We start from the raw sequence: 9613 nt of genomic DNA, 5'->3' as shown, positions 1-9613 counted from the left end.
TGTCTGGACCCTAGTGGACTAGGGTGGAGATGAAATTTACATCATGCATACAGACACAGACACTCGGACAGTATGTTCGGGTCGGGGAAGAGTGACCTTAAATGATTAGGAACCTACAGTATGCCCATTGCTAAAATATAAAATAAAAATAGTCTTAGGTTTAGACTATTGTTTAAACAAAATAAGGAATCTGAAGGTTTTACTTTAAGCTCTGGGTGAATGTGATGGATATGTCTCACTATATATGAGCCCTTCACAAAATAAACAATATTGATAATATATTATTATCAATATATACCAGAATTATTGATAATATTGACAATTTTGATTAAAAAAAAAACAATCAAGAATTTAGTCCATAATGAAAATACCCATTCGTTATAGCCTTACTATATTACATTTTTAAAATAATCCCTGCTTCAATCCAACAAATACATGTTGTTTAGACAATAATGCTTTAGTAAGATTAATCCAATGATTACAGTCATAATGTATAACAGTATATTTATTGTATCATGAGATTTACATACTTACAGAGCCCGATTTAATTTACGTTTTGTTTGTAGCTGTGAACGCTGTGACAACAGAGTAGATGGGAACAATAACAGAGAGACATTTACAGTATGTCACATACAATTGCATCATACTGCTGCAGCAGCTCCGTGTGTTTGCTGTGCATGTGTGTGTGTTGCAGATAAATGGCAACAAGCACCTCTGTATGCAGCCTCCTATTCACCCCCACCTAACATTATCATTGGTGAAGTAGCTGTAGATGTCCGTTCCACTGCTTCACCAGCAAGATGGATCTCCTGCACTTCACTGACAGCAGATATTCCATTATATCAACCGACAGTCACCGTCTCCTCCCCTGAATTATTGCCTGCCCTGGTACTTGCCTCAGCATCAAATTGGCTTAGCCAGTAAATGAAGGATTTGAATAATACATTCCACCTATCTGCCTCCTTTTCTTCTCCACCCGGACTGACTGGACTTCATTTAGTGACATAATCTTTTTATTTGCAGCAGTTTCTGAAGGTTTACACGAAGCATTACCAGCTCTTTCCAATGCAAAACAAGTCAAACTGATTCCAAAAGCAATATTGCTGTATTTTTACATTTTCTGACTCTTGATAAAACTAAAGTTTGAAAACCTACATTTCAGTTAATTGGTATGTGCATGCTCTTTCTAGAACCAGTGTTGTTGGTCTTAGATAAGTTATATTTCTTTTCACACATAACAGAGGTTTAGACAAATTAAAATCTAGGTTGACCATAAGAGATATAAATAATTGATATGTGTGAGGAATCCAATATTGATTTTACCATCTGCTGGACAAAATCATGAAATGTAGTTTTGTGTGTCATTAAATGACAAATTCATTGTTGTGCCAGTTAGTTTGTAAATGATAATCAGGTTGAACGTCATGCACAGCTTCAAGCTGAAATAAACAAACTAACCAGTTCATACGTTATGCAAAGCCCATTTGTCACATGCAGTTTCCCTTTGTACCAAAAGCGAAACTAGATTTCTCAAAACCCACCACAGCAATAAATCCAGTAGAAAGTTGACAAGATACTGTGGCTTTGCACACACAAAGCAAATAACGGAACAATCACTATCACTAAAGTGATTGTATGCTCAGGATAAATGTAGCTGGGAAGGTTTGTTATAAAGGTCCATCATGCCCAGGTTACAGTACGACCAAACAAAAAAACAATCCAACAACAGCGAGGAATAGATTTCAGAGAAAAGCCTGCACCTATCAGCTGCCACCAGTGTATCTTAAGGGTCATTTAGTGTGTCATGAAATTAACAATAAATAATGGTATTTGAATTCATATGTTTTATCTATTTAAAAAAGTATAAGACCTTTGGCTGTGACGTGTTCTCCTTTCTTTTTTCAACTGTAGACGCTGATTTGTGTAAACCTTTATTTTGTGAATTCAGGGTGGTGTGTCTATACAGGGTCACGTATCAGACTTGCCCCCGGGTTATGAACATATTAGGGAGCATGATACAGCGAGTTTGTCTTTCTCAGTGCTGCAGCTGCAGTGCTGTGACTTCCTCGGCCAGGCTGTCTATGTCCACATTTTACAGTTCCAACGTGACTGCTGCAATGAGACAAGGCATTGCAGCATCTGTGCCAAGTCCTCACACAGCCACTTGCTCCCTCTCAGAGAAGAGCATCTGCAGCCTGGCTGCCACTTTCCAACTTGCTCGGGTCATCCCCCAGACTACGTCATTACAGAGGACATCAGGCTGCACTCTCTATAAATTAAATCTGGGACCGCATTTACACAGAGACAATCTGGATTTAACCCTTAAGGTACAAATGAGGTTTTGTGACAAGTCTATCTAGCAGGGAAATCCAATGATTTCTATGATTTCAGCTCCTTTTGCACCGATTCTATTGAACTAAAGATTCAGTCAACCTTGCAATACCATCACATCTGTTCATTGTGTACTGCATAATGCAAATTTGGTTTTTGTGTGAACCAAATGGATTGTAAAGAAAGCATTGTGCATCCACAAATACATACAAAACTGTATGTAAACATGTTGATATCATCTCCTATGTGTGCATGTGTACAGGTGCATATGCGTCTAAACTTTTCTGTTGGTTGTCAAATTATGTACTAATAGCACAGGAAACAGGGCTTGTCTAATGGAACTATTTAATCGTATATATTTTCATTAATATTGATGGTTACTCTGATGTCAAATGCTGTAAACTAAACTTAGGTGATGCACATTGGTATAGGCCAAAGTGAATATTGTCCTGGTGTTGTCACGGGAAATATATTATTAAAAAAAATTACTTTTCCACTCGGATACAGCAACGCTTTATGTAGACCCATTTTTAATTTGTGACATAGCACCTAATAGTCTTAAATGGCGTTTTGGTTATTAAGGGGCCCCCTGGTGGTCGGACAAATGGGCCTTTTTAAATGCAAAAATGTTCTTCTTTCATGCAATATCAAATTAAACATACCCCCAACCACACTGTGAAATTGAGCAATTCAAAACCATTTCCAGTGCGTTGGTGCAGACCTCACTCAGAGATGGGGGGAAAGAAGGAGGAAAAGTTTGCTCATAGATAGGCTGTTCGAGCCCCAAAGCCCCGTGACGTAGCCGACACTTGTCACCCCAACTGTCTTCATTAACTTTTACCTATTCAGTTTTTGTTTTTTTTTTGTTTTTTTCTTTTACAAGACACTGCCTATCATGCGTTTTCGTTTCAGTCACAGGAGCTGCCATAACCCTACCGGGATCCGCGTTGAACCAGCCACCATTTATAGCCCCGCGGTGACAAACAATCTTATTATGAGATTTAAACTTTGCCTCGGCTAGACCGGAGGATCAACATGCGCTCCTCTCGCAGTTTCCCACCTAATAGAGTAATATCTATCTACCTACCCGCCTAGTTTGATCGTGGTAAACGCCGGTGTCAGCTCTCAGTATAATAGAAAAACCCAAGCAGGGCTCCGGGTCTGATCAGCACACATAAAGGCGAGCGGTGAGAGGAGCTCAGCCCTGAATTAAATAACTCACTACTAAATGGATCTTTGAGACTCTCCCTTGACGCGTTCAGCTGCTGTTTTGTGCATCTTCCAACCGCAAACAGAAAACTGGGATTCATTCTTTTTTTTTTGTTGTTTTTTTTTTTTTTTGTTTTCTACTATCTAACAGAAACATCTCCCGTCTCTGTGAGAACCTCTTGTGTTGGTGGTGGCATATAAGCTGCCAGCTTTGTGTCGGGAAGAAGCTCTTGCTCCGCGATCATCACGCAGGTAAGCTGGCACAGTGTTGCTGGATTTTATACTTTCATGTCGCAGAGTTTGAACACATCACGCTGCACTTTATGTCTCGAATGTTTCGCATTCGCACACGGGGCAACGCTGAATCTTTGGGGTTGAGGCTTAGAAGAGAAGTGGCGTTAGTTTTGGAATCGTTGTGTGAAATCTATGTAGTAAATATATAACAGCAAGTGCACGAAAACCTTAGAAAATTCAATGCTGAACTTTTAACACCCCCATGCAGCATCTAAATGCATTTTCTGTCCGTGAGCTCGTTACAAGCTGATATCTATAAACGGGACACGAGGGGACACTTGTATCCCTCCTTGACTGCGACTCTTATACCCTGCAAATGTTTGTTAGGTTTCTTTCTCTTCTTTATACATCTGAATATCCATGCATCTAAACAGTGGTGCAAACACTCCACCTGATCCAGCTCGAGGGAAAGTATAGAGAGTACTTTGCAACTGTAAACCTCCAGTGCCACCGCCTGCTTCAGATGTCGCTTCAGCACCGCGGACAGCTCCCTGGCCGCTTCACTTCACCAGTACAGGCTCAACTTCACTTTTCTACTTTCACACACAAACATTGAGATTGTGCTAATGTAAAGGTTGACTATCACTTACTAATACTAATTTTTAAAATGTTACACTTTAAGCTCAAAAGACACTAAAACATATAAAACCCAGCATCATCAAATGTGTGATTGACACTATTTAAAACACAAATACTAAATGGTTGGTGGCTTGCATGGACCGAAGGTATTACAGTATGCTGTCATTACACCGTGTTTTGCGTAACAGCACAGTAGTCCTGTGCTGTCTCACTCAGATTAGCTGAGGATTTTGCTGCGTCTGTGCCATCTGTCGGGGAAATGCATACAATATAGTGCACACTAGATTAGATTTATTTGAATTGCATGAGGCTTCATTTGGATTTTTCTTAAGTTAGTAGAACCCTAATTTCCTAAGATGTTTAGCTAGCTCTGAAGTCTTTCAGACAAATGAAGACTCCCCAAATCCTCCCAGAAGAGAAGGGGGAGGAGAAGGAGGAGGAGGAGGAGGAGGAGGAAGGGGTGGTGATAGTGGGTGGGGGGATATGTAGTGGAAGGCATATTGAAAAATGCTGAAACAATGACAGGTTTAATATAACCTACACCTGCGGTCACAGCCAAAGAAATGACAGGGCTATAGGAACAATTCTCTGGTAACCACCCAGCTACACTATGGACGTAGGTGCAGGAGTGCTGTATCATTCCTGCTCTGGTTAAATAATGTGTTGCTGTCTATAAAGCTTAAACAATATGTCAACAATATTAATTATCAGTAGTTTCCCTCATTACAGTCTTTTCAAACAGAGGATCAGCCCCAGCTTAGCCTTTACTGTGAATCGGTATCTTCCAACTTTTAATGTCTGGACTTATAACTGTTTGAAAAATACTTCGTTTCGCTGCTGTTGCTAAAGCTGTCTCTCGCATTAGCCTTCGCATCTCCCTTTTCCTGTCCCCGTCTCCCTTATCTTGATTATGCAGCTGGATGATTGAGTCAGCTATTTTGTATGCAAGTTGCCTTAGCTTGGTTCTTTGTGGAGGAGAGAGAGAGAGAGAGAGAGAGAGAGAGAGAGAGAGAGAGAGAGCAAGAGAGATCGTGCTGAGGATACCGAGACAGAATTACAGCTTCTCATGATGGTGAGGAGTGGAAAAGACGAGGCTGCCCTGTTCGATAAATTGCCGTTTGAGAGAGACAGATATCCCCGGGGGACAGGGGTTTTGGAAATGTGATCAACTTTTCCGAATGGAAATGGTGGCACACATTATAGTTTTCCATATTTCTGTATCATGGAAGATATAAATTGAAGTATCCAAGAGTTTTTCCTACCAAGTTGGTCAAACATAAACCAATTTGTCTCAAAGATTGCATAGTCATTTGGTAAATATACACATGTATGTAATTCTATGAAGATAATTGTGCAAAAGTTCACAAAAACCTAAAATTCAATCTGACATCACCATTTGGGGACTTTCCTTAGCTATCAGTGCCTTTTCTCCCCTTTCTTCCTGTTGTATTTTATTTTATTTAATTTTTTTTAGTGGTAAAAACAGTAGTAATTTACTGGACATGGATAACAAGAGTAAAAAAAACAAAACAAATCATGTCATGTTGTAGAAAAGTTACAGAGGCTTGACTGAGGGCATGTTTGAGCAGCGATGTTCTGGTTGTATGGTTAACAATGTGTAATCAAAGAGACCAGTCAGGGTTTGTAGAAGGAGCTGTGGAACATATGGCATAACAGCATTACATATTTCAGCTCCACGGCTCTGCACAGCCGTAAAATTCAAACGGTAACTTCCTTTGTTGTGAGTAGTGTCATTCTGCGGGAGCTGTTGCACATGTGTCCCATGTGACACTCAGCTATTTTATGAAAGGAAGAATGAGCTCTTTTTCCTCAGCAGTGAAGAATGGTAAGGTCATGAAATTAGTCACAGGGGGGAAACAATTGAGGGGAGAGAAAAATGTAATTTCTTCCACAGTCGGTGCTGAATGTCTGGACTGAGGACAACAGCTCATACAGAAGTTTAGTTATACACACTTAACCTGCAGGACATGGCACCAATGATACATAAAATTTTCATGAAATCAAAGTCTTTTGATGGTATTTAAGGTTTGGCCTCTCATTAATACGATTAGATGTACTGTATTTACTTTCTGTAACTACTTCTCTACACCTCTCACAGGAAATGATGCATGAAGTAAATCCCGCATTACTGTTCTTAGTGTTATCTCATTGATGAGATTCCGTTTGCTGTTCATTGTTCTACAGAATAGTGAACAGTAAACAGTAGGTGAGAGTTTAATTAAGTCATTGTCACAGTTTTACATTAAATGCATTCAACTGGCAAAGCACATGGTGGTTTTTTATTGTGAAGCACTCACAAGAAACCCAAGGTGGAAGTTACTTGGACTCACAAAATGTTATGATAGAGCTGCTACACAGAGCCACAGCTTTTCTTAGCTTTGAATATATACAACACAGTAGAGTATTGAATGATTCACATCCTCAGAAGGTCAGATTTGAATCCTGATTCTCAGCATTTTTATTTCAGTTTTTACAGTGCAGACTGGTGAAGATTGTGAAGGACATGACTATCAATGACAGAGTCACAGTTGCAGACATGAAAAGGAAATGCTATTGACAGTAACTTAACATTCAGGAAATGAAGGTAATTGGTTGAGGATTTCCAATATCTAATAAAGGCTGTAACCAGCAGATAAGGCTGAAAATACAAAAAATGCTGCCCCTTAAATGCAGCTGCCCTTGGTGCATTTTATTTAGCCCCTGCAAAACAAAGATGCTCCTTTGTTAAGATGATATCTCCTAGAAGGCATGCAAAAAAGCATTAGCACACATCACCTTGAATCAGCAGCTCATGAGTCATTAACTGCACATTGCATTCACAGAGATGTGGCCTGATCTCATCTCAGGAAAGAATGTATTTGAATTTACTCAGGGGGGTTTATTGAAAGTGGCAGCGACGGCCATTCGAATTTCAGGCACATTTCAAGGAAAAAACCATGACAGGTGTGACCATTATCGCTTGGTACTTTCATTTCTTTTTCTCTTAAGTGCTGATTACAGTTCAGTAGAAAATCAAATGTCTGCCACTTATGGCGATTTTGGTTTATGTATTCCCTCAAAAAACTGAGATACACAAGAAGAATGAGTTATTGTACCACTGACAGATTGTGGGGATCAACCTGAAGATGTAGGGATTTACTCAAGGGTGTGAATCAGACATGATTAATTTAGAAGTGTACAAAAATTAATCCAGCCAAGAGTGCCAGAAACGTTTCCGTGTAGTTTCCCCAGCCACCTGCTGGCTGCCTTATGATAGACGAAACCCCTTAGTAAACAAGAATCACGAAATGGCAGAGCGAGGCATATTGAACGTTGCTCTGTCTCTTCCTTGCCATCTTCTCAGAAAAGCAATTAGATACTGGGATGCAAAACACCATGGCAGTATATCTGCAGGCACCTGCTCTGCTTGATGAATATCCTGTACATAAGGGCCCATTAAAGCTGGCAGTACCTAACAGTGCTGTCAAAGCTCACTTCAGAAGGATTCTTTTGTGTCAGAGGACGTTTCTGATCGCCTTCGCTAAATACATGCTTTTTATGCACATGGTGATGGGCATATCCTAATGTGTTGTGCCTTATGGTGTATGTGTTGCCTCTTCAGATGAAGTGCAAGGGGCAGGCAGAGCAACTTTTAACATTAAAGCTTGTGCAACAAAGTTTGTACATACACAGCACACTAATGTCCTCTATGCACTTGGCTGTTGTATGGCTCTCTGCTGCCATTATGCAACACATTTCATATGTGTACTGTACACTCCACAAACCAATACACTGTACAGTACATGAACACACACGCACACAAAGCAATGGCACAAGAAAAACTCGTCTTCTCATAGAGACTATCTTAAGAAACTGAATATCATATTAGTTCGTCATGCCACATAATGTTTTATAAGTGAGTTAGCACTACTGTATGTACACCAATCAGCCACAACAAGCACCTGGTGGTTTTAATATTGTCCTGAAAATGGGTCGGCTTGGACACTCTGACAGGTCTGTTGCTACAGCATGCAGCCCCAAACACAGCAAACAGCAATAAACTGTGTGTTCTGACACCAGCACTCATAGTTTTTTTCCCAATCTGACCCCTGTCCACCACAATATTAAATCCACCTGGTGGTTGCAACGATGTGATGGACAGGGTCAGAGTATAGCAAAGCTAAGAAAAAAAGAAGGGGATGGGTAAGGGGTAAGGGTCATAGCATGGATCATGTCTAATAGCTAATTGCTAAGGTAATTTTCTTTAAAAAGCAACTGCTATGTTAAATATTTTGGTTAATTAATTGATTAAATGAATCATACAGTAGATATTTGGTTTCTTAGTGGCCAAATATGCTCTAACAGTATCACACAAGGTTTTCTGGTTGTCTGTATCAGTTTATTTCACAAAAAACATGTATTCAAATTTATACACGTAATTTTTACCTGTAAGTATATGCATTAAATAGTTGTCCACCATCATTTTTCATCATACATGAAAAGTTTCTGGAGGTTGTCATTATCAGAGGAGGCTGGCATGAACGAGAAAATGGAAATTATTGCAAAAAATTGTTCAAATGCATTCAAAATGTTTTGCATATCCAAACAATGTTTGGATATAAGTATTTATACCTGAATGCAGATACTCTTCCGGTCTTATGACTAATGAAAAGTCTGTTATATAAATTATTATAAATAAGATGTTTCTGCAGTAAACTTCTTGCATGTAAGTTTATTTTAAACACAATTACTGCTCTGTTAAACTTAAGCATTCTATGCAAAGTCGCAGCGTAAGGTGTTAATCATAAAGCAATAGCAGTTGAAAAGGCCATAGTATCATTAAAATACTTGTTGGTGGGTGGCAGATACAGCTGTTATTTTGTTTATTATTGGTTTTCTTATACAATTCAAGCCAGAAAACTATGAAAATAAAGTGGGTAATGGTGACTGTGCTTAAGGATTTACATTTTTTTACCTGAAGATGATGAATAAATAGCTGCATATGGGAAATATTTCAAGCTGTTCCAACTCCTTATCGATCATAGGTGGATGCTATAGAAAATAAAAAGACAGCACATCTTGATGAGGGAAAAGATTAATCATAATCCAGTGTTGTGTGCTTGTTCTCTGGGCAACCAAGCTACACCTGCAAGTTTAATGAAGGGTCTGTGTTTCTCAGCAGTCTTTTTGCCATTTTCTG

General features: G+C 39.3%; 1 protein-coding gene across 1 annotated transcript in view; it reads left to right on the top strand.

Moving 5' to 3' along the window:
- The first annotated feature begins 3052 nt into the window (after positions 1-3052).
- Positions 3053-9613, top strand: part of elfn1a (extracellular leucine-rich repeat and fibronectin type III domain containing 1a) — a 63278-nt gene continuing 56717 nt past the window's right edge. The window contains exon 1 of the mRNA XM_067478300.1: positions 3053-3792. The gene's annotated coding sequence lies outside the window, so the exon portion shown is untranslated. The remainder of the gene's footprint in view (positions 3793-9613) is intronic.

The sequence above is a fragment of the Channa argus genome, chromosome 15, assembly GCF_033026475.1.
Source record: "Channa argus isolate prfri chromosome 15, Channa argus male v1.0, whole genome shotgun sequence".
In the NCBI taxonomy this organism is placed as follows: Eukaryota; Metazoa; Chordata; class Actinopteri; order Anabantiformes; family Channidae; genus Channa; species Channa argus.
The sequence above is the reverse complement of the archived record's forward strand: the minus strand, read 5'-3'. Positions and strand labels throughout refer to the sequence as shown.